General features: G+C 43.7%; 1 long non-coding RNA gene across 1 annotated transcript in view; it reads right to left on the bottom strand.

The window, feature by feature from the left end:
* Positions 1–2,689: 2,689 nt before the first annotated feature.
* Positions 2,690–26,355, bottom strand: part of LOC142498579 (uncharacterized) — a 47,533-nt gene continuing 23,867 nt past the window's right edge. The window contains exons 2-3 of the long non-coding RNA XR_012802496.1: positions 8,743–8,876; positions 2,690–4,607 (exon numbers count right to left, since the gene is read on the bottom strand). This is a non-coding gene — a long non-coding RNA (uncharacterized LOC142498579). The remainder of the gene's footprint in view (positions 4,608–8,742; positions 8,877–26,355) is intronic.

Below are 26,355 nucleotides of genomic sequence, written 5' to 3'. Positions count from 1 at the left end.
ATGCTCTTTAAGGTTTTATTGAACCTTTCCACTAAACCATCTGTTTGTGGATGATAGACTGAGGTTCTGAGATGCTTGATTTTTAGGAGTTTACATAGCTCTTTTGTTACTTGGGACATAAATGGTGTTCCCTGGTCAGATAAAATCTCTTTAGGAATCCCGACCCGGGAAAACAGAACTACTAACTCTTTTGCTATGTTTTTAGCAGAGGTGCTACGTAGGGGAACTGCCTCCGGATATCGGGTAGCATAATCTAATATTACCAATATATGCTGATGTCCCCTAGCAGACTTTATTAGGGGTCCTACTAGATCCATAGCAATCCGGTCAAATGGTACCTCTATTATGGGAAGGGGTACCAATGGGCTGCGGTATGCTTTGAACGGGGCGGTGATCTGACATTCTGGGCATGAGGAACAATAGTTTGTAATTTCTGCCAGAACCCCAGGCCAATAAAAGCTTCGGAGAACCTTTTCTTTTGTCTTTTCCACCCCTAGGTGTCCCCCCAATGGATGACTATGTGCGAGGTGTAATACTACGTTACGGAATGTCCGTGGTACCAACAATTGTTTAGTTGTAACTGATTTTCTTTTATCAACCCGATATACTAGGTCGTTCTCTACCTCGAAGTAGGGGTAAGCAAGTGACCTATCTGGTTGGCCAGGAGTACTATTCTGGTCCCGTATATTTCCCCTTGCTACCGCTAATGTGGGGTCCTCCCACTGGGCCTTCTTAAAACTCCCAGGACTGACCTCTAGGTCAGCGAGGGTCTTATCCTGTACTGGGGTGGTAAGTGGCTGATCAACATCTTGATTTGGGGTATTCCCTACCAAAGTAGTGATGGGGAAGGGAATTTCACAGCACTCCTCCTTTTCCCCCTTCTTATTTGGGCCCTCGTCAACCTCCATTTCTGAAAAAGGGAAAGGATTTGTTTCTTCTAACACTTCGTTATGGTCTGCTATTGAACTCTGGGCGCTATTCTGAGCTGGGGACCACATTTTTAGAAAATGGGGAAAGTCGGTCCCTATTAACACATCATGTGCCAGTTTGGGTACAACACCCACCTTGAAATCTAAAGAACCAAATTCTGTTTCAAAAAAAACATCAACAGTGGAATATTCATGATTATCCCCATGTATACAACAAATTGCCACTCTTTGTGAACTGTTTACCTGTTTCTTCTTAATGGGCAATAGGTATTCGGACACTAGTGTGACCATACTCCCAGAGTCAAGAAGTGCCCGAACCCTCTTACCATTAACCTTTACAAATGCCCACAGATGGTTATTCAAGGGGTCCTCTGGGCTAGGGCCCATACATTGGGACAACAGCGAATAAGGTTCCACGCTGTTGCATTGCATGGGCTCATCATTTAGTGGGCAGATTTTTGCTGTGTGGCCCCTCTCATGACAATTTACACATTTAGGTACATAGTCTGTGTCCCACTTAGAGCCTTTTCCCGGCTCCCCATGTTGGCTATTGCCCTTAGTGTGCGAACCACTGTTGCTGGAGCGGCGTGAAGGTGGTCGCCGCTCTTCAGCGCCCCTTAACCCCGGTACCCTTTTACCGTCTCTGGAAGAGTCCTGGAACCTCGGATAGTGGGGTTGCTCCACGACTGTGGGTTGCGGGTGCTCTTCTGCTGCACTGTACCTTTCTACAAGGGCCACAAGCTCATCCGCATTGTGGGGGTCACTCCGACTGACCCAACGGCGTAAGGCAGAGGGAAGTTTCCTCAAGAACTGGTCCATGACCAACCGTTCCACGATGTGGCTTGCTGAGTTGATCTCGGGTTGTAGCCACTTCCGGGCGAGGTGGATGAGGTCATACATCTGGCTTCGGGTGGCTTTATCCATCGTGAAGGACCATGCGTGAAACCTTTGGGCACGAACAGCCGTGGTTACGCCGAGGCGGGCGAGGATCTCGAACTTCAATTTTGCATAGACGTTAGCTTCGGCTGGCTCTAGATCAAAGTAAGCCTTCTGGGGTTCGCCGCTTAGGAAGGGTGCGATTAGACCAGCCCACTCAGCTTCTGGCCATCCCTCTCTCTGTGCCGTGCGTTCAAACGTGAGAAGATAGGCTTCTACATCATCCGAGGGTCCCATCTTCTGAAGGTAGTGGCTTGCCCTGGTCATTTTCGGAACTGGGGCTGCCTCTGCCAGTGGAAGGTTACTGATAGTCCCCCTCAGGATCTCGAGTTCCTGCTGTAAGCCCTGAGCGAACCGCTTTTGCTCCTCTCTCAGCAGGCGGTTTGTCTCTTGCTGGTTTGCATTAGTCTCTTGCTGGGCTATTAACAGCTGTCGCTGGGTTTCACTCGCCTGTTGCTGGGCTTCATTCGCGTCTTTCTGGACAGCGACATTGCGTACCAGCGCACTCACCACGTCTTCCATCTTGTTTGGAGAGAGAGAAAAAAAAACCTTCTTTTTTTTTTTTTTTTTTTTTTTTTTTAAAGTTCTTTAACCCCCAGACCTTTCAGTGTTCTGCCCGCATTCTCCACCATATGTGACAAACGGCTTACTCCGGGGCTCCGCCGTCTGTCCGGGACTGTTAGAACACGGTCTTTTAGGGTAGGTTAAATGATGAGACGTCACGTACTGTTCCTTTAAACAGGCTATGCCTGGTTTATTCAGTCCCAGGCACTGAGACTGCCACAGTTTAAACAGAAAACAAAGCCAAACAAAAAGCTGCTCGTCTGAGCGATAACTTAAACTTAGATGTCCCTGACTCAGAGTTGGAAGTGGCTTGTCCACTTCCACCAACAAAATAAGTACCTTTGCAGTCTTTAGACAAACTAACAGAATGAATGAAGCGATTTGGGAAAGAGGCTTTCTCACCCCTCTGCAGTTCAGCAGCCTTCCAGGCTCTTGGGCGGGGCCCAGAGGAAACAGGAAACAGGTCTTATATACCTGAACTCTAATCAGCATGACAGGTGACAGAAAACAGGCAGCAGACAAACTGTGGAATGGAGTGCCTGTACCACGAGGCTGTCCTGTTCAGCTTAGACAGGACAGAAACTGTTCAGTATCCTGGGAGCCCTGTATATGGAGTTTATTACCAACCCCTGGTTTCTGTCACAAGACCCAGAGCTATAGATGTTAGTGTAACCTCCCTGTGAGGTTACTTGCCTGTTAGCAGGGGTTAATAGCAAGTAGGAGATTCTAGGCTCCATCCTGTGGTGACACAGGGGTACTGTGTCACAGGAGATATAAAGGAGAGGGGAAACGTTCTGGAAGGTTAGGTTCCTGAAGGAGAGGAGAGCAGGAGCCTCGGAGAGGAGACCAGGAGCCTCGGGGAGTAGAGGCAAGAGAAACATTCCCCTAGTAAAGGTGTTTTAATTAGGTTCAGTGCCTTAACAGTTAGGATCCCTACAACATGAACAAAATATATAGAGATGCAGCAGCCGTTATCGGACCATTTATCGGGTTGAAATCAGTGTGATGTTGGTTTATTCCAGGCAAAAGGTGATACATTGTGTGCTCATTTGCATATCATTTCCCAGAATCCCTTGATACAGTGGGAGCACTGTATGCGAGGTGATAATGGTTGAAAGGCAGGGTTTCAGACCTGTCTAAGACGTGAATGTGCTCACAAGTGATATTCTTTATTGGCTATATGCTAACGGTGGAGGTTTTCTGTCGCCTCTTTCACCCACTATAACTTAAAATGTATGGTATATATATATATATATATATATTTATTTACAAGGAATGTAGCGCTCAAAGGGTTAGCATGTGTAGAAGTAATATAGAGACAATTTCAGGATGTGTGTGTGTAGCTGCCTAAGAAATATAATATATGATAGTATATATATATATATATATATATATATATATATATATGAAGTGCTATATAGTGAATATACTAATGTAAAGGTGAGTGAACACTCAAAGGTGTACAAAACGGTGAACCTAAGAGTAAAGTGAATATGCTCTAAGGAGTCCAGTGTGCACGTCAAATAAATAGAGCAGTGAGGAGGTGTAAAAGCAGGAGGGGGGAGGTCTCGCAGGGCCGCCAACACGCTGGGGTGGCCGATGGAAACTCCTGAATCTACGGAATATGTTCACTCATAATGGGGCCCTGAAAAAAATCTGCCTGGGGGCAGAGCATGTCTAGCTACGCCACTGAACTGAACAATAAATTTGAAGAAATAGGCATTATTGGAGACCATAATACTGTGTTCAGTGAGGGATGACAGGGAAGCAGAACCATGACGTTGTACAATACAATGGATATACTAACCCCCAGATTCACCAAGCTCTGTTACTCGGTTAACGCACCTGAACGGGCATTAATTCCCATTGACTTGAGTAAAAGTGCGTCAACATGTAATCATCATGAATAACCCCCCCAATGTACTGTACACTAATATCCTAGAGCCTCCAATCAACACAGGAAACGCACACGGAAGTAATGACACCGGTGAGATGAAGATTTCAGATGTACATTTGATGGGTAAAACTGAGGCTAAATGCAGACGGCCTCTTCTTTATGGTTGTGAAGATAATAATGTATTTTATTTATACTGTAGGTTTTCTCAGCCTGAGAGTCTGAGTTTATAGTGCCAGCTTGTTTTCAGGAAGCCAACATTGCTTTGGTTTTTAACGACACTTCTGTAAAAAAAGAAAGAAAAAACTGTGAGTTTGTTTTCTGTTTATTACCTCGAGATCCTCTCTCTGCTTTTTATGTGTGTGAGAGCCCCGCAGCTAAGGTCTTCCCACCGCACCCCCACAGGCATCTTTCTTACCACAAATCAGCGATTTTTGTGCTGTTCCAGGAAAATGATACAAATTTGGAATGAGACGCTCTTGAAATTCCTGTTCTTATAAATTTCATTGTGTATGTCCTTGAATTGTAAAGTTTTCTGGACATGATAAAATATATTATGGGCTAATAAAAAGTCTCCCAGTCTGTGTTGGCTGCCCACCCTGTTCAGCAAAGACGGCCTTGTAATACCATCAGATAGTCATACGGCCAGCGCAAACTATCTAACAATGAACACAAAAACAACATCCCACACTGCCCACATTCACAGCCCTGGGCATAGACTGCATTAGGAAGTGCAGAAGCTATAAATAAGATATTGTTTAACATTTAGCATTGTATAACCTCTCACGGGCTGCTTAAAAAATTGTGTATCTTGTTCTGCTGGGGTCCAAACAGCGGCATGATGTTACATGCCACTGATATCGCTTGTTTCTGTACACGGTAAAAGGAGGTACATTGTCATTACTTACTGTATGTTCTGACAAACTGCTAACGAACCAGCCAACTCTCAGAACTTTGTAAGGTATTAGGAGTCAGTGGAACCAGGGTTAGTGTCACTTACTTGTGTTCTGCACTGTGGGATATATTTACCAAAGTGTCCGGGCTGCACAATTGGAGAAAAATAGGATTATGTGACCCGTCTACTTTTAGCTCTCAGGCTTCTAACTAACGCTGAGGCGGGGGCCTGAGTCCCTTGTCACTTACTGGGCCACACGTGGCCTCCGGTCAGACGGCAGGAATAATACAAACACAGTATGGGTAATTACTATACTCTTATTAAACTCCGGCACCTGGGTATCTTCAGCAGAGGGTCACTACACGCTGTACACATACAGTACAATGCCCAAACAGCGCAGCGCGGGGGGGGGAGTAAGGGGTGTAGTAGCCGCCCAATCCTGGGTACGTTGGCTTATGATGGTGCCGGCACACCGTGGGAGCTGGTGGTGCACTGACCCTGTTGCAGGTGCTTTGGTGCCACTTTGTGTTTATAGCTTGTGAGGGTCCCCTCCAGCAGCACGCGGTCTCTCTTCCACTCTGGAACTGTAACGCTCAGCTCCTGTAACAACGTGCACTCTCTCTGCAGACCCCGAACAGACCTGCTGTGCTCAGGTCCGCACAGACCTAAATGGCGGCCTTCCCTTTCCTTAAAGGCTCCACTTCCACATAGTCCCGCCTCTACCACAGCCGTTATTATTGGCTGCTCTCATGTCCATCACAGTCACCTTGGAGAGGAACCTGCCAGGGGGCAGTGTCACAGTGTGTGTCAACACACACACACACACAACACACACACACACGGGGCAGTGTGACAGTGTGTGTCAGCACACACACACAGGGGGCAGTGTGACAGTGTGTGAGCTCACACACATACACACACGGGGCAGTGGGACAGTGTGTGAGCACACACACACAGGGGGCAGTGTGACAGTGTGTGAGCTCACACACATACACACACGGGGCAGTGTGACAGTGTGTGAGCACATACACACAGGGGCAGACAAAGGGAAGAATTTTTAACCCATTACGGTTGTGTATATATATTTTTTCACCTTTGCATTTTATTCACTAACGTGAACACACACACACACACACAGGGGGAAGCGTGACCCTGTGTGTCAGCACACACACACAGGAGGCATCGTGACAGTGTGTGTCAGCACACACACAGGGAGCAGTGTGACGGTGTGCGAGCACACATACACAGGGGGCAGTGACAGTTTGTCAGCACACACACAGGGGGCAGTGTGACAGTGTGTTTCAGCACGCATACACACCCTGGGGGCAGTGTGACAGTGTGTGTCAGCACATACACACAGGGGGCAGTGTGACAGTGTGAGCTCACACACAGGGGGCAGTGACAGTGTGTGTCAGCACACACACACGGGGCAGTGTGATAGTGTGAGCTCACACACACACACACACACACACACACACACACACACACACACACACACACACACACACACACACACACACACACACACACACACACACACACACAGACACACACGGGGCAATGTGACAGTGTATGTCAGCACACACACACACACCACAGGTGGCAGAGTGTGTCAGCACATACACACAGGGGGCAGTGTGACAGTGTGAGCTCACACACGGGGCAGTGACAGTGTGTGTCAACACACACACACACACACACGGTAGTGTGACAGTGTGTCAGGGCACACACACAGAGATCAGTGTGACAGTGTGACAGTACACACACACGGGGTAAAATGACAGTGTCAGCACAAATACACAGGGGGAAGTGTGAGAGTGTGTCAGCACACACACAGGGGGCAGTGTGACAGTGTGTGAGCTCACACACACACAGGGGGCAGTGTGACAGTATGTGTCAGCACGCAAACACGGGGTAAAATGACAGTGTCAGCACAAATACACAGGGGGAAGTGAGTGTGTGTCAGCACACACTCAGGGGGCAGTGTGACAGTGTGTGAGCTCACACACACACAGGGGGCAGTGTGACAGTATGTGTCAGCATGCAAACACGGGGCTGTGTGACAGTGTGTCAGCACACAAACACACACAGAGATCAGTGTGACAGTGTGACAGCACACACACACTGGGGGAATTGTGACAGTCTGTGTCAGCACACACACAGGGGGCAGTGTGACAGTGTGTGAGCTCACACACACAGTGGGCAGTGTGACAGTGTGTGAGCTCACACACAGGGGGCAGTGTGACAGTGTGTGAGCTCACACACACAGGGGGCAGTGTGACAGTGTGTGAGCTCACACACACAGGGGGCAGTGTGACAGTGTCAGCACACACACAGTCACACACACACACCGGGCAGTGTGACAGTTTGTGTCAGCACACACACACACAGAGCAGTTGACAGTGTGTGTCAGCGCACACAGGGGGCAGTGTGACAGTGTGCGAGCACACACACAGGGCAATGTGAGTGTGTGATCACACACACACACACACACACACACACGGTAGTGTGACAGTGTGTGAGCACATACACACAGGGGCAGACAAAGGGAAGAATTTTTAACCCATTACGGTTGTGTATATATATTTTTTCACCTTTGCACTTTTTTCACTAAGGTGAGTGATTATTTACATATACACTTCTATTTTTGTATTGTTATTTCTAACTATTCATATCACTGTTTTATATATTCACGATTAGGCACTTCATCATATCGTCTATTTGCATTTTTCGTGCGCTCCTTTTTTCTATTCCATTACAATACATTAGTGTGAATCGGTGAGGAACTATTTCCTCTGGCATAAAACATCAATTGTGCCTGAAAACAGAACGGAGAACGACTTAAATCTATTAACTTTACTAAAGCTTTATGGCTATGCTTTTATTAACCACGTTGCTATGAGAGTAGTGAAGGGGTTAATTTATCTTTAGCCAAACTACCGCATTCATTGCCATCCCTAAGCTGTTTGTAGAAAATTGTAAATGGCAAACAGAAGTAAATTAGGGGGAATTTCTCAGTGGAAATGTCATGTTCTTTGTGAAGTTGGTTCAATTTCCATAGACAACCGAGTTTCTTTATTCTACATCTTGGATATCATACACTCTTCTTCCCTGGTTATTCAGGCAGTGTCCCAGGGAGGCACATGGGTTGTCACCTGGTTCACACTTTTTGGATGGATAAATGACAATTTGTGGCATGTGCACATGAGGTTTTGCTAGCAGCCAACCAGGACTCTATGCAGGGGTGCACCTTCTATCATCTTGACATCCTGTGCAGATCCCTCCTAGTCCATACATTGGCTTGCTAATGTGCTATTTGGGGTTGTCTGTAGGCAAATCCCCTGTTAGAGACTCTGGGGCTCGTCTCGAGGAATCCCCTAGCATGGGTGTTACACACATCCTCTTTAGGAAGGGTAGGATGTTCCCAACCCTTCAATATAAGTGGCCCTGTTTAAGTAAGAGAATTTTACTTAATTGCAAAATAATAAGGAAAACATCACTGGTCGTTCTCCTGGTCGCCTCACCATCAGCATCAGCCGATTTTTTTCCATGCCGAAACGGACAAGGTTCAGCGGGGAAGAGCTTCTGCGCCTACGAATTCCATAGTAGTGTATGAGTTCGAGGTGGTTCTGCACTGGGAGATTACCCAGCCTGAGTGCTGTGAAAACAAATAAATACTGTCAAAGTCAAGTATCATAAACTGGATGGAAAAAACCTCCTGTGGTGCTGAGGTAAGGCAATGGATGTAGTCATGGATAAAGTTCCTTTCTTAGACAGTTACCTCAAGAAAAAAGACAAAACATACAAAAAAACACTGCAATAGTGCGTTACCCAGGGACAAAATAGATAAATATAATGGAGCAAATTTAATAAAACAATGAACACATAAAACAATTAAGCAATTAAACAAAACATGCTATAATAATATGACAAACATATATCAATGGATGCCAATGTAAAATTTCTGTGCATCTGCACTATGAGGAATGAACTTGCTCCGCCTTGATAAAATTGAAATCCTACTCACCAAAGGTGACTAGGACGTGCACATTTGTTTTATGGTCTAATTAAGCGTTTTAATTGGACAATCTGGGGTACAAATAGAAGAACAAACCCATGCAGCATCTGACGAAGAAACCCACGATTAGGAGTTTCGAAACGCGTTGGAGGTTTTTTGGCATCGCAGGGACACCGTAGCAGTGAGATACAGGAGGTGACGTCAGCGGAGGAGCCGATCGACCAGACTCTGGTAGCAGTTGACTCCGAGTATTGAAGGCGATTTTCCCTCAGCGTCTGTCTTATTTCACCCCACGGCGAGCGGTTTACCTGGCGAGAAAGACCATAAAACAAATGTGCACGTCCTAGTCACCTTTGGTGAGTAGGATTTCAATTTTATCAAGGCGGAGCAAGTTCATTCCTCATAGTGCTGATGCACAGAAATTTTACATTGGCATCCATTGATATATGTTTGTCATATTATTATAGCATGTTTTGTTTAATTGCTTAATTGTTTTATGTGTTCATTGTTTTATTAAATATGCTCCATTATATTTATCTATTTTGTCCCTGGGTAATGCACTATTGCAGTGTTTTTTTGTATGTTTTGTCTTTTTTCTTGAGGTAACTGTCTAAGAAAGGAACTTTATCCACGACCACATCCATTGCCTTACCTCAGCGCCACAGGAGGTTTTTTCCATCCATATATCTACTTCTGGTTGGGAGAGACCAGAACAACCTTTGGGCAGCTCCAGGACTATCTTTTGGACTTTTGTATCACAGGTTATTAATTGTCACATGTATTAATTTGATTTTTTGTCACACGAGCGCTATATTGCACTCAATATATCACCAAGTATCATAATCTGCTGCTTTAAAACATATCACTGTCTGCAAAACTGTTTTTCTCTAGGACCATTGTGAATAAATAAACAGGTAGGGGAGGAAATGGACAAGAAGAGGAAGGCGTTTAGATTCTTTAAGTCAGAAGGGACAGAGACATCGTATCAGAATTATAAGGAATGTAACAAAAATTGCAAAAGGGCAATTAAATTAGCAAAAATGGATAATGAAAAAAGGATTGCAATAGAAAGTAAGGTCAACCCTAAAAAGTTATTTAAGTACCTTAATAACAAAAAAATGAGAAAAGAAAATATAGGACCCTTTCAGTGTGAGATGGGTAGGCAGATTATTGGAGATAAGGAGAAAGCAGAGGTATTAAACAAATTCTTTGCCTCTGTGTTTACCAGGGAAGAATCAAGTTCAATAGTAGCACCACAGGAGGAAGCCACAACCTCCACATTAATGACCAATTGGTTAACTGAGGAAGAAGTTCATAAACGACTTGAAAAAATTAAAGTAAATAAGGCACCTGGCCCCGATGGCATACATCCAAGAGTTCTCAAGGATTAAGCTCAGTAATAGCAAAACCATTATATTTAATATTCAAGGACTCTATTTCCACAGGCTCAGTACCACAAGATTGGCGTAAAGCAGATGTGTGCCTATATTTAAAAAGGGAGCTAGATCACACCCGGGGAATTACAGACCTGTAAGCCTGACTTCAATAGTAGGGAAACTACTTGAAACTTTAATACGGAATAATATTCAGGAATACCTAATGGAAACAAAATTATTAGTAATAGTCAGCATGGATTTATGAAGGATAGATCTTGCCAAACTAACCTTATTTGTTTCTTTGAGGAGGTAAGTAGGAATTTAGACCAGGGTAATGCAGTTGATGTGGTCTACTTAGATTTTGCAAAGGCTTTTGATACGGTTTCACACAAGAGGTTGGTGTACAAAATAAAGAAAATTGGACTCAGTAATAATATATGCACCTGGATTGAAAACTGGTTAAAGGACAGACAGCAGAGGGTTGTCATAAATTGAACTTTTTCAGGTTGGGCTAAAGTCATGAGTGGAGTACCTCAAGGATCGGTACTGGGACCCCTGCTTTTTAACTTGTTTATTAATGACCTTGAGGTTGGGATCGAGAGCAAAGTCTCCATCTTTGCTGATGATACTAAATTGTGTAAGGTAATAGAATCAGAGCAGGATGTAATTTCTCTTCAGAAGGACTTGGAGAGACTGGAAACGTGGGCAGGTAAATGGCAGATGAGGTTTAATACAGATAAATGTAAGGTTATGCATTTGGGATGCAAGAATAAAAAGGCGACTTACAAATTAAATGGAGATATATTGGGGGAATCCTTGATGGAGAAGGATTTAGGAGTGCTTGTAGACAGCAGGCTTAGCAATAGTTCCCAATGTCATGCAGTAGCTGCAAAGGCAAACAAGATCTTATCTTGCATCAAACGGGCAATGGATGGAAGGGAAGTAAACATAATTATGCCCCTTTACAAAGCATTAGTAAGACCACACCTTGAATATGGAGTACAATTTTGGGCACCAATCCTAAGAAAATACATTATGGAACTAGAGAGAGTGCAGAGAAGAGCCACCAAATTAATAAAGGGGATGGACATTCTAACTTATGAGGAGAGGCTAGCTAAATTAGATTTATTTACATTAGAAAAGAGGCGTCTAAGGGGATATGATAACTATATACAAATATATTCAGGGACAATACAAGGAGCTTTCAAAAGAACTATTCATCCCACGGGCAGTACAAAGGACTCGGGGCCATCCCTTAAGGTTGGAGGAAAGGAAATTTCACCAGCAACAAAGGAAAGGGTTCTTTACAGTAAGGGCAGTTAAAATGTGGAATTCATTACCCATGGAGACTGTGATGGCAGATACAATAGATTTGTTCAAAAAAAGGTTGGACATCTTTTTAGATGGGAAAGGTATACAGGGATATACCAAATAAGTATACATGGGAAGGATGTTGATCCAGGGATTAATCCGATTGCCAATTCTTGGAGTCAGGAAGGAATTAATTTTTGCCCTTATTGGGGTTTTTTGTTTGCCTTCCTCTGGATCAATATGTAAGTATAGATATAGAATAAAGTATCTGTTGTCTAAATTTAGCATAGGTTGAACTTGATGGACGTACGTCTTTTTTCAACCTCATCTACTATGTAACTATGTAACTATGTAACTATGTAATACTTCGCTAACCAACAGCATGACTGGAAGCAGAATAATGCATCATCTTGCAAACTGCAAATGTAAGTTCAAAAAAGTGCTTCATATACTAAAGAAATAGAGTATATTTAATACAGTATGTAGTATTTGTGATGTAAATACAGTATCATTGAGGTTGCAGTGTGCAATATTCCCTCTGCCTTTGGAGCAGTAGACTCCTGTCCCACGTGCCATGGATCTCCTCGCTCTCTGCTTTACTCTTCAGCTCTGAGGAGGGCTAGGGTTAGAAAGAAGTAGAAACCAGGATTATTTGTAATGAATCCTGTCACCTCTTAGCTTAGGCTCAGTGTAATCACATACTGGGGTCTTGTTATTTTCTGTGTTTGTTATTGTATGGAAATGAAGCCATGTGTACATTTTGTGTACTTTTTGCCGATTGTCTTGGCCTTTTTTCTGAAATCTTCCTACTCACATAATGTATATTGAGCTAATTTTTCTCCCCTGAGCGCCACTAACGCTCTGGCGATTAGAAATGGCAGTTTTTAGTCTGCTTTTTGGACGCAGACACTGCAAAGTCTCAATAAATAGCATTAATATCAAAGCGCCACTATTTATGTTTTGACTCCACCCATAGCTCCACCTTCTGGCTCATGAAACCACTCCCGCGATCGTAACAGGACGCAACGCGGAATATCAATGGGGAAAATGATGATAAGTAGCTTAATAAATAGATGCGGTGACACGGTAAGTACAAGCAGCGCATTTTGCGTGTATTTGTTGTGATTTTGCCACTCTACCCACAATGGTAAATAGAATAGTGTATCAAATGCTGCTATGTTCTGACTGCACAGGAGAAAGCAACGCTATCTCTGTTATTTCAAGATTAATTTACAATTGTATTTAATATTATACGGTCAACGTTTCTAAAATAGCAAGAGATTCACTTGAGAGAAAACCTTTTCTCGGAAATATAACACATTTCTATTTTGTGTATGACCGGATCAGCATCAGGGAGCGGTGCTGGACGGATGTCCTTAGCTGATCGGTATTGCTTGGGATTTTCTGAAGGATGACCCAGCCTTAGTTTAGACTAAGATTTTTATTGCAAATTCTTGGTATTGAATTGACTGGACAGGTTGTGTCTATTTCTATGATGTTGTTGTCTCCTACACGGCCACTTCCTGTCTGAGGCGAAATATTCAGGCAGGCTGTGATAAAAGGATAATGAACCCTATGAAGTGGCCGGCTATGCTTTGCAAAGCAAGGGAGAGATAATAATAAGAATCGTATTGGTAAGAAGCTAGAAAGATATTATGTTACACTTTACACTTGCATATATACATAAAATGGAGGTACACGTGGGGATCACGATGTGTTATTTACACAAAATGGTGTCTTGCTTGAGCATGCGGCGCAGTTCAACCAGATGGGAGTCCTTCACTATGACAATTTAGATAAGAAAAAACGTCTCGTTGATTGCACTAAAAAAATTGGATATGGTCACGTAAGGGTTCCGATCCAGGGTTTTGATGGAGCTTCAGACAATCCAGAAAGTATGCAAATAAATGCACAAAGCAGCGCACTGCCCAGGGACACAGGTGTACAAAAATGAAAAAAATGATTTATTGTTGGTCAGACATGACAAACAGGGAGGTAAGTACCCTCCAACGTGTTTCACACAACAAGGTGCTTTATCAAGGAGAGTACCCATTACCTTCATGTACTGAACTTTTCATGGAGCTTGCCCTTACTTGGCGGTTCTGGCCATCTTGGTTCCTGGCAAGCTTCTTCCTGAACTTCCTGAATTGAGTGCACCTGTCCCAGGGCTTAAAATAGCAGTCAGTGACTCCAGGCCCCTGCCTGAGCATTGTATGCATTTCCTTGTGTGCCTGGCCCCATTGTGTTCTGATTCCTTAGCCTGCCCTGTTCCTGAGCCCTCCCTGTTCTTTTGGATTCCCTGTTGCTGACCTCAGCCTTTGACCCCGACCACCGCTCTTGCCGCCTGCCTTGTCCCCAGCCTGTACCCGGACTTGCACTTCTGCCGCCTGCCTTGACCTCTGCCTGGATCACGACTACTCTAACAGGACTACTGGCTCTGGTCTCTGATCTTATACCCCTACCTCAGCCCTGCGGGTCCGCTTCCTATTCAGAGACTAGCAACGTTACAGGTCGAAAGGACATTTCACAAACTTCATTTTTTATAGATTTTTTTGTGGCGAAAACCCAACATTTCGGGGGTTGCATATATCACATATGTAACAACCCACCCCAATGGGATTACTAGATTGCTGTGAGGAGTTAAGAGCGGGATAGTGTGTGTTGAGCCACACCGTGTGTTACCATGGGCACACTGATGTCAGAAGGGTTAGGGAGGGAGGTTCCCGGAAGACAAGAGGAGAGGAGCCTCGGGGAGAGTAGATATGGATGTTCATAAAGTAATAGCACAGACCAGTCCCCCATGCTTTATTATGTTGTAGATAGGGAAAGTACCCCTCTAAGTTAGGATCCCAGAAGAAGGCTAATGGAGTCCAACATATCTACAAGATCGGAAAACAGCACTAAACAGAGGGCCTCAGGAACGAGGGCTCTCAAGTGTCAGCTCTAACCACAGATCTGCATTAATAATCCTCTCAGTCTGTGTGGAAGTGGCACTTCCCAAACATGCTAAAGCTGGTCACTTGCAAAGAACCCACCTGGATTCCGATATGGGCCTAGTGTAAACGGGGTAATATGATAATGATCCCAAAGCAACAAAGGGACTTCCGGTCCCACACAAGTAGAGAAACGAAGTCAATCCACCCTTATCTGAGTGTTAAGATTTGGCACTAATGGAAGCACCGTATTTATGTACGTCTGTTATAAAACCAGTACAACGTTGTCATGTGCGTGGGAGCAGTGCCCGTGTCTGGGGACATGGATAAAAGACTGTGTCACTGATTGAGTCACCTGTGCTGAAGCAGGGATAACCTAGAAACCTTAATCCTTTACCTCCTTACCCTAAAAACCTTACCTCGTTAACCTCTTGCCCTAAAAACCTTAACCTAATAAACCTTAACCCGTCAACCCCTTACCCTAACAACCCTAAACGTAACCCCTAATCCTAACGCTAATCACCTACCTCGCATCGAAACACCCAGCGTCTAAGCGGTGGTGGCCAAGTGTCCCTCGGCGGCTGAACGGCGGTGGTGAAATGGCCGCATCTAATAGTCTCATTCCGGGCAGCACTGACTGGATGCCCCAGTGGTCCATTCTTTCTATGGATGGCTTCATTGTGTGTGGGACTTCATCACCGGATCATATCTCATCGCACAAGCACAAAAGCTACATTCATCGTCAGACATCTAAAGGGACCTTGTTACTTACTGATCTTGTAACAGGGAATTTATCCCTGTTCAGAATATGCCTCTAATCCAGCAGTGTGTTGGTTAATTGGATCCAGCAGTTAACCAACTTCGCCTGGCTGATTAGAGGTTTGTTAGAAAAAGCCTGGTCCCGGAAACAGGAGGGAGATTTTCCTCAGTACACAAAGGTGCTGACAAGAGGAAAGAGGTATTGAGCAGAAAGGCTCTGCTGAGATCAAGACACCCAAAAACCTATATTCCTGGACACAGGGGACACAGGAACCTACCAGAGACTGACATGAAGGGACACCTGCTTTAAGGTATCTCTTGAGACTTTGGGGAATAGGGTGGTAATGGGATTATCCCTCCAGCCCTGGAGAAAGGGACTGGGGAAGTAAGTTAGCCCTTACACAGGGATAGGCGTTTGTTGTTTTCTTATGTTTTGCTGTGTTAAAAGGGACAGGCGCAATAAAGCCTTATTTTAATTTCATCTTAAAACGGTCTCCATTGCGTACCTCTGCACACATCTCTTACAGATCTGCAGTATGTGTCAGGGTCTGCAGCAGAGCGAGGGTTAAGCGTAGTTTAAAGGAGCATGATCTCGGAGAGAAAACAAACAGCACTGAGTCACTCTTTTCTTTCAATATTTGCGTCACTGCAAGTTCTTGGGCATTCAGGGACTGATGTTACACATGAGTCACCGGAGTTAGTGGTTTACTGTAAGTACCAGAGAGTGACGGGGGTCTCACTGGTGAGGCCGTGGCGGACGGGATTTTCCTTTTCATTTTGTAGTGCTGCAGAAATGTAAAGATATTACAAGGCATCTGTTCCCCTGGCACCGAGCCTTCACTTTGTTACTGAGTAATGCAGGATCCAGGCTCCAGCAAAAGACTTTTTCCTGCCTCCCACGCTAAGAATTGCATCAGCAAAGGGTCGCCTTCTTGTTAGCATTGTGCTATTATTTTACGCCATTCTTTTTGTCTTTGCAATGAATGGAAAGAGAGAGACAAAGAGAGAGAGAACCTACACTGTAAGTGGATTTGACTTCCTACTACACGAAAACCCTCATACAGACTTTATCCCACCCCGATTACTCTTATTTTCTGCTTTATCACTAAGATTGTGGTAATCATAAAGTACCGGCAAGTAAAAATATTATGTGTGAGTACCTTCACATGTCTCCGACAGGTGTGCAACCCTGCTTTTCCCCGTTATCTCTCAGCATACAATGATTCCACGAGAGCCAGGGATTCTAGGTAATGACATGCAAATGAGCACAAAGTGTGTCAACTTTTGTTTCTTATCCTTTACTTATTTACAGCCTGGGTTAAAGAAGTGCATAGCCAGTAAACCTACTCACAGACAGCTGTTTTGTCTACACCCAAACGTTTCAGCTTCACCGATGGCCCAGTTTCAAAATCGGGAGGTGGTGTTTACCTGAGAGCCGTCTGTAGGGGGATATCGCACCTTAAGTTAACACATCATTAAGTGATAACTGGTATCTGCAAAGCTCACAAACGCAGTGTTAGGCATGCAATATATAGTAAGCGCCCGCATGCGGGTGCGCGCACGACGTTGCGTGTGCCTATGGCGCACGCGTTTAGGGCCTACAGGCCAAACGGTGATGCGCGCAGCTAGAAGGCGTGGCCATGACGTCACAATGGTAGGCCGCACTGTGATTGGCTCACAGTGTCACGTGGCATGGCAGCCGCTCGAAAAGACAACACAACTGCAGCGCCAACGCTGTCTGCCGTGCGCACGCATGTCGGCACTGGATAAACTGTCATAGAATAAAGACATACAATACAATACAATAGGGAGACAGGGATTTATCATTGCCTCGAGCACTGCTGCACGCGCGCCTACGCTTAGTATTAGACCAGCCTTAAGCGCTGTCTGCCGTGCGCACGCATGTCGGCACTGGATAAACAGTCATAGACCAGCCTTAAGCGCTGTTTCAGATGTAACGAGCCCTTGCGTTGCTATAACGGACGTTAGTGCTAAAGATGTGCAGAAGAGGCGTTCCCTCTAACAGCGCAGATCCCCAGAGCGCCGGTATAGTTACCGCAGGGATTTAACGTTACGTTACCTAGGTCAGACCTAAAGGTAGAGACGGGCGAAACTGTCAAAATCCGTGTTGCGTAATTTTCTGAGCTTTCCTTTCACAATCCATGCACGGATTGTTCCAGATTCAATCCGTGCGGATTAATCGCAAAAAAACGTCATTAGGACACAATCCGCTGATGAATTTTAAGTATCCGGTCTGTGGATTCTTCGACTGAGCTACTGATTGTCACCTGTGCTGAAGCAGGGATATCCTGAAAACCTGACCTGTTGGTGGCCCTTGAGGACTGCAGTTACCCACTCTTGGCATAGGGCCTTGCAAGAATCTATAGCCCCCTCTGATATAGCCACAGCTGCAAATATCACAGTGCTGCATAAGCATGAATGAGACTGAGTAAAATATTAAGCATTAACTCTGAATATTGAAAGGGACCTGGAGCAGCACAGCAGGATTAGGGAATTATTGGTCTGTAGCCATGATTCAAGCCTGATATGAGAATATTACTTCTTTCCAGTTCCAAACCCTAATCACTTCAATCATTTAGTTAAGACAGTCTGTTCCCGGAGAGAAGCTCAGCGTGAATTTTGGACCACTTACACTTCACCCAGTCAAGTACCTGCCTTCATTTCCTGGATCTCCCTGGTTCTGGACATGTCCAGGTGGTGATGAGAAACCAAGTCCTGGGACACAAAGTAAAACTACACGTCTAATTCTGTCTGACTGCACATCAACACGTTCTAGGTTACTGTGCAGGAGAAATGCTTCCTTTCTGCCAAAGCTTTAGATGCCATTTACATTACAAGCAGGTGACTGTGTTACAAAAATCTTTTAACACTTAATACACTGAAATAGTACATAGTAATTCAGTAACACTCAGTCATAGACTTGTGTTATTGAGACTCATTTCAACCATATATTTGTTGAACGTGGGTGAGGGGGTGCAGGACGTTTCCGCTCCCCCACTGTCAGTGGCTCTGCGAGTCGTCGTCCCCTCCCCCCTGTTTCTGACACTCCTCCCTCTCTCTTTCTCACACTTTCCACTGTATCTCTCTTTCTCACTCTTCTATCTCTTACACACACTCCCCCTTCTTTCTCTCTCTCACTCCCTTCTCTGTCACTCTCACCCCCTTCTCTCTCTCTCCCTCACCCCCTTCTCTCACTCTCATCCCTCCTCTCACCCCCGCCTTCTTCCTCCACCATCCACCCTCTCTCTCACTCCCCTGCTCCCTTCTCTCTCTCTCACCCCACAGCCCCCTTCTCTCTCAGATTTGCCCCTCTCTCACCTCCTCTTAGGCCCTACCTGTGAAGTGGGGGTGCGGGGTCTATCTAGGTCCTACTCAGCGGTGAAGGGGGGCCTACCCAGGCAGCAGAAAATGTAATGTTTAGAATATAAAAAGGTTGTGCTTTGCACTGAAATTATTGTGCAGAGTGTGGTGTTGGTGTGCTGTATCCGGTTTAGGTGCACAGGGAAATGCAGTTCTCCAGTTTTATGCAGAAACAAATAAGCCCGTACTTACAAAGTGGAGGTATTCCATAAAATCCAGTTTGGATGAATCAGAGAATAGCGATCAGAGATTAGATTTCTTAATGTGAAGATAACTACTATCCATTTTGCTTGGATGTACAAATACTACTTTTTTACAAACGAAAAAAGAATGCACACAGCGATCCAGGGATTAGCGAAATTAGTAATTTAATAAGATCTCAATGGATGAGGCAAGTAAAATACCAATGAACAAATGAGCAATTGGGATGAACTAAAGACAATAACCAAAAAGCAAATACATTTTTGTTTCACCCAATGTGAAATAGATGAATCAACAATACAAACTGATATACATCTAAATCAGTGAAAAAACTGTGAGAGTGATCAGACACAGTATTCCTCTATACCAGGCCTGCACAACTCCAGTCCTCGAGGGCCGCCAATATAGCTAAAGTGGATAACCTCCTACGAGTCAGGAAAATAGCAACCCAAAGTGACCATAGAATATATTGTACACTAAAATAATGCAAAATCAAAGTGCATATACAATGCAATATTACATATACACATAGAATATGTTAACCTGGTGCAATGAACACAATAGCAACGACAAAAAATATCCCAAATATCATGAACTAATTACACATGAAACGGAATTAAGTGGTCTCAGTAGGGAAGTACAACACTAACCCCGGAGTGACAAGCGGGGCGCCGCGGGAGCTGCTGATGGAACAGTCCGGACTGCAGCTCCTCCATGGCAGCTCCAATCACTGCTGGGACTTCCTGTTGTGCTGACTTGACCAACTGAAGAGCGCGCTGAGACCGCCTCACGTGACCATGACGCGTTTCGTACAACGTACTTCGTCAGGTTGATCACGTGAGGCACTGTCTGCATGCGTGTTATACTACCCCCATCCAATGGTAAAAACCTATGCTAATCCACATGATGACCAGCCAGGAACACCCGAGATAAGGGGGGAGGAATAAGCAGTGTCACTCAACCAATGGGAACTGCCCTTGTCGATGGTCCTTTCCTCCAACCTTAAGGGATGACCCTGTGTCCTTTGTACTGCCCGCGGGATGCATACTTCTTTTGAAAGCTCTTTGTACTGTCCCTGAATATATTTGTATATAGTTATCATATCCCTTCTTAGACGCCTCTTTTCTAATGTAAATAAATCTAATTTAGCTAGCCTCTCCTCATAAGTTAAATTGTCCATCCCCTTTATTAATTTGGTGGCTCTTCTCTGCACTCTCTCTAGTTCTATAACGTCTTTTCTAAGGAGTGGTGGCCAAAATTGTACTAGATAGTCAAGGTGTGGTCTTACTAATGCTTTGTAAATGGGCATAATTATGTTTACTTCCTTTCCATCCATTGCCCATTTAATGCAAGATAAGATCTTGTTTGCCTTTGCAGCTACTGCATGACTTTGGGCACTATTGCTAAGCCTGCTGTCTACAAGCACTTCTAAATCCTTCTCCATCAAGGATTCCCCCATTTTATCCCCGTTTCATTTGTATGTCGCCAATTTATTCTTGCTTCCCAAATGCATAACTTTACATTTATCTGTATTAAACCTCATCTGCCATTTACCTGCCCAAGTTTCCAGTCTCTCCAAGTCCTTCTGGAGAGAAATTACATCCTGCTCTGATTCTACTACTTTACACAATTTAGTATCATCAGCAAAGATGGAGACTTTGCTCTCTATGCCAACCTCAAGGTCATTAATAAACAAGTTAAAAAGCAGGGGTCATAGCCCAGCTCATAGCCCAGCCTGAAATAGCTGCACTTATGACAACCCTCTGTTGTCTTTCATTGAACCAGTTTTCAATCCAGGTGCATATAGTTTTACTGAGTCCAATTTGCTTTATTTTGTACACCAACCTCTTGTGTGAAACCGTATCAAATGCCTTTGCAAAATCTAAGTAGACCACATCAACTGCATTACCCTGGTCTAAATTCCTACTTACTTCCTCAATAATCAAATAAGGTTAGTTTGGCATGATCTATCCTTCATAAATCCATGCTGACTATTACTAATAATTTTGTTTTCCATTAGGTATTCCTGAATATTATCCCGTATTAAACCTTCAAGTAGTTTCCCCACTATTGAAGTCAGGTTTACTTTCAGGTCTGTAATTCCCCTGTTGAGATCTAGCTCCCTTTTTAAATATAGGCACCACATCTGCTTTATGCCAATCTTGTGGTACAGAGCCTGTGGAAATGGAGTCCTTGAATATTAAATGTAATTGTTTGGCTATTACTGAACTTAACTCCTTGAGAACTCTTGGATGAATGCAATCAGGGCCAGGTGCCTTATTTACTTAATTTTTTTCAAGCTGCCTATGAACTTCTTCCTTAATTAACCAATTGTTCATTAATATGGAGGTTTTGGCTTCCTCCTGTGGCACTACAATTGAAATTGATTCTTCCCTGGCAAACACAGAGGCAAAGAATGTGTTTAATACCTCTGCTTTTCCCTTATTTCCAATAATCTGCCTGCCCATCTCACACCGAAAGGGTCCTATATTTTCTTTTCTCTTTTTTTGTTATTAAGGAACCTACTTTCTATTGCAATCCTTTTTTCATTATCCATTTTTGTAAAATTGATTGCCCTTTTGCAATTTGTGTTACATTCCTTATAATTTTTATATGATGCCTCCGTCCCTTCTGACTGAAAGAATCTAAAAGCCTTCCTCTTCTTGTCCATTTCCTCCCCTACCTGTTTATTTAGCCACATTGGTTTTGACTTATTTCTTTTCTACTTATTACCCAAGGGTATACACTGATAAGTGTACTTTTCTAACAATGTTTTAAAGACTGCCCATTTATCTTCTACATTTTTTTTCCCTGCAAAAGCATCATTCCAATGTATTTCTTGTAGATTAGTTCTCAGTTATCGGCCTTTCTAAAGTTTACAGTCTTTGTTGAACCCAAGTAATCAGTTTTTTGATCATTTATTTCAAATGAGACCATGTTATGATCACTGCTACTCAAATGTTCCAGGACGTGAATATTTGCTATTACTTCTACATTATATCATGCTATTCTCAGACATGGATGAATAATGGCCAACCACTTTGTATTTTTCCGTTGCACAGTTTCCAATTAAACTTTCGTACTTTAATCTACGCAGATAAATCTTTAATTTTAAAAACAAATGTTAAAGACCGATGATAAATGGTTACATGATATGTGTGTGACTGCACCCTGAATGTGCGAGGAAGACAAGAGGCATTTACAGCCCTCCTGTAACCTTGCCCAAACATTTGGAAACATAATCTACAGAGGTATCAGTGGCTGTAACCTGAACACCTTGCATGGACAAACGTAAATGCCATTGCAGACTTCGATGGCATCTCCTGATGGGTACTGTTCAACTTTCCTACATAGGTATGGTAATTCTTGAGTCAGTCATGGTGTAAGTATCATATCTAGTGTCCATGCATAATACAAACAAATGTATGCCCATTGTTACTAAGTATTCTGGGTTGGGTTTCTTGTGTACAGTGAGTATATTTGACTTCATCTTGAAGAAGCAGCTCTTAATTGACCACGCTTTCATTGTCCAACATAATACAGTGTAATAGTGAATGTCACTTTGAATTATTCCTTAGAGAGACTGGGAATCTGACTATTAATAACTACTCAACCACAAAAGGCCCAGTCTAGCTGCCTCCAATCATCTCTAAACCCTATAAACGACCACGATTGTGTGGATAGATTCTCTTACTGTGATGTTTAAAATAGTAGAATTGGGGTGGATCATGAATGTGTTGGGGTGCTGCCATATAATGGCACTCCTTTATGAGTAGTGATATAATTTCCAAAAAGCCTTTACCATCTCTTCTATCAGTCACCTGCCAAGCACCCAATGGTTTATAACTTCAATGTGCTATGCTGGTTTAACATGCAGTATTTCTAAGTGTAGATATCCATTGGGTGCATGTTAACAATATTTTTGAAATAATGTTAGGCTAATACTAATGACCTGGCAAATAAACATTTTGGCAAAGGGCAAATGTGGACACAGCTCCTCAAACCACACGGGCATAGTGTTTAAATAATGCATGTACCAAGAGTGGGCTGAGCTGGTGCGGTCCCCTGCTGATGCGGATACAGAGTAGAGTCACAAAGTGTAGTCAGGATGGGAGTTTACAGAGCATTGTTACTAAAATGTAAAAATTCATACTCTCTCTGAGTCAGACATCCCGATGTTCAGAATTTCCATTATTAAGTGTCATTGTTTTTAGAAGTAATATATTCAGGTACGGAGAACTAGAGAATTTCTTCCAGTTACGTGTATGAAATCTTCAGCTTTTTATTTCCCTTTATGTAAATGTTTTCACACAAGATTCGAGTGCTCTGGCGTTCACGGAAAGGCGACCTTTAAACATTTGTGTCCATTTTGTTTGCTAAGAATTAAACAAAAATTACCATTTATATATGGTTTGTTTACAACAAAAAACAAACAAAGAAGCCCAAAGCTACTCCCAGTGTGACAAAAATACACAGTGCAATACCTATATACTGTATTCTCTTGAAAAAGGGTCATTTAGTTTAACCCTTTGGCAAAAGCATCTTAAGCCTGCTGCCACTTTCAAGGCATGACCATTAGCAGGTCCTAACACTCCCTGAGTTAAAATTCTTATTTACCTGTATAATTACAGGAAGAATAATCTGCATTGGATCTGCTGTAACCTGGCAAAATGAAACTGACCTGCCAACTTGGAAAGTGGGGAGGGGCAAGCTTAAACCTTGGGGGGGAGGTGCCACTACCCTCCCAAAAACAGCTGAGACCAGCTGCACATAGTTAATAAACATACAGATACCCAACAAGCTCCGAGAAACCCCAAACATTACCACATATATATATATATATATATATATATATATATATATATATATATATATATATAATATAGGCTATACGATACCGTGTGAGCGAATATCAGAGGCAGCACTCCAGAAGGTAGTCAAAAAAAATTGTATTTAGTGTGACATATAAACCAACGTTTCGGTCCTCCACACGGGACCTTTCTCAAGGTCATCACCTTGAGAAAGGTCCCGTGTGGAGGACCGAAACGTTGGTTTATATGTCACACTAAATACAATTTTTTTTGACTACGTTCTGGAGTGCTGCCTCTGATATTCGCTCACACGGTATCGTATAGCCTATTTGACTTATATAGGATTTGCACCCACCTATATCTACCTGACGGAGTGCCTTGTTCTCATTTATTCACTATATATATATATATATATATATATATATATATATATATATATATATATGCATATTAGTGTTCAAAGGAGTGCTAGTGGGCGTGGCTAAATGTATACAACAAAAAACAAACAAAGATGCCCGAAGCTACTTCCAATGTGACAAAAATACACAGTACAATACCTATATATTCTCTTGAAAAAGGGTAATATATGGTTTGTTACCTGAGTCATTTTTATTTGCAGTCTCGGCTGTAAGAGAATATTTGAATTTGTTTTAAACAGATCTGGGATTTTGCAGGTGAATTTCCAATGCGTAAGGAAATGCACGGGAAGGGGCCAGTGCTGCAAACTGATGATTTTGAGATATTTGTCAGTTTCATAAAATTGTGTGAAAGTTTTGCACATTTCTACAGATGATTACATTAGCCCATTTAGATCTGGTTCACAGCGATTTTTAGCTTATGGTAGCATGTGACAAGGTAGAGTCCACACTATCATCTCTTTCTACGTGGATGCTATGAGAAATCAAGATACAGGCATATCACTTTAACGGTTTTATGAGAAGCAAAGAAATTGTCACCGGGCCCTTTATGAAACGACAAAACACCAAATAAAAACCTAGCTCCCTCTTGGATCACCGACTGGGCTCTTCCTGCTGATCTACCTTACCAGCCTAGAACTAACCGACTCCCCTGCCAGGTCGAGCTAAGCCAGTTCCTGGAAACCTCCCCCACGGTTTCTCCCAGCTTACTGCTGTAGTCTATGCAGAGGTTGCTACTCTATCTCCAAGCACAGGGATTCTTCCCAAGCAGGGCTTTTCCTTCTGACCCTGGGACCTACACAAGGGACACCTCCTCCACACAGCAGTCTCAGTGAAGCTTTGTTCCCTCTGGTTACTTAAAGGCGCTTGATTGCAGCACCTGCCTTTCCAAATCCTGGACTTGGTTTCTTATTTTTAGCCCCAGCTGGCGTCCTTCCAACTGGGGCTCTGCCACATAGCACCATTGAAGTTATTAGTTATACTCTGTGTAGAGTAGACTGCTGAGTGTGAAATAAAGTTTAGTTTTACTGTGTTTGAAATGCTCTATCCATCCCGCATTTCCACTTGAATGCGCTTGGTGAATACCACCACATGGAGGAAAGCTTGTAAAGAGAGCAGAGCCATTCTGCCGGTCACACCCAGAGGCGAGTGTGCTAATTTCTTCTGGGTACTTCCACTTTCTCCCAGGCCCATCCCTAGACATGCACTTGTAATGGTTATTCCCCCCCCCCAATCGCAGATAGGGACCATGTGGGGAAATCTACATATGTTACAGTGTGGTGCAATACCTGTTAGGCTCACAGGAGGCCTGAACCTCCGCCACTGGGAGCCTGGGGTGTACCCTGGAACGTATGCTTACAGCGCCTCTACCTGTGCAGGGATTCCAGGTGTATAGAATGACCCCTGACACAGGACCCACAAATAGGAAACACATACACTGAAGTATATATATAACTGTTTACTATATGGGCAAAACAATAACATCACATCACATCAACAATAGCAACACAGCCGTGTCACCCTCTGCCACTAGCTGGCAGCTATAACCTTGCCCCTAACTGGGCTATACCCTTACACCTATACCCAAGTGTCCCAATAGTGGAGCAACCCACCCACTAGGCGTGATCAGCGCCTATAAGGAAACCGGTATGTAGGGTACAGTTGGTGCACTTGTAGAAATACCTGCACGGGGCTCCTGCGCCCGGGTTCAGCAACAACAGAAAAGGACCCGTCTGCGTCCAACGCTGAATCCGCAGCAATGGCGTCCTCTCCCAATCCAGATAGTCTCACCCACAGTCTCTATCTTGAGTGATGCAGGTCTGATCCCAGACACACTTGTCACACTGCTCCCTCCTTGTCAAAGCACACAGCAGCGTCTGTCTCACTGACTAAGCTACTGCTAAAAGGGTAAAGTCCCTACCTTAGGGCCT

Source organism: Ascaphus truei, chromosome 7 (genome assembly GCF_040206685.1).
Source record: "Ascaphus truei isolate aAscTru1 chromosome 7, aAscTru1.hap1, whole genome shotgun sequence".
NCBI classification, from domain to species: domain Eukaryota; kingdom Metazoa; phylum Chordata; class Amphibia; order Anura; family Ascaphidae; genus Ascaphus; species Ascaphus truei.
This window is presented reverse-complemented; position numbering and strand designations above follow the sequence as displayed.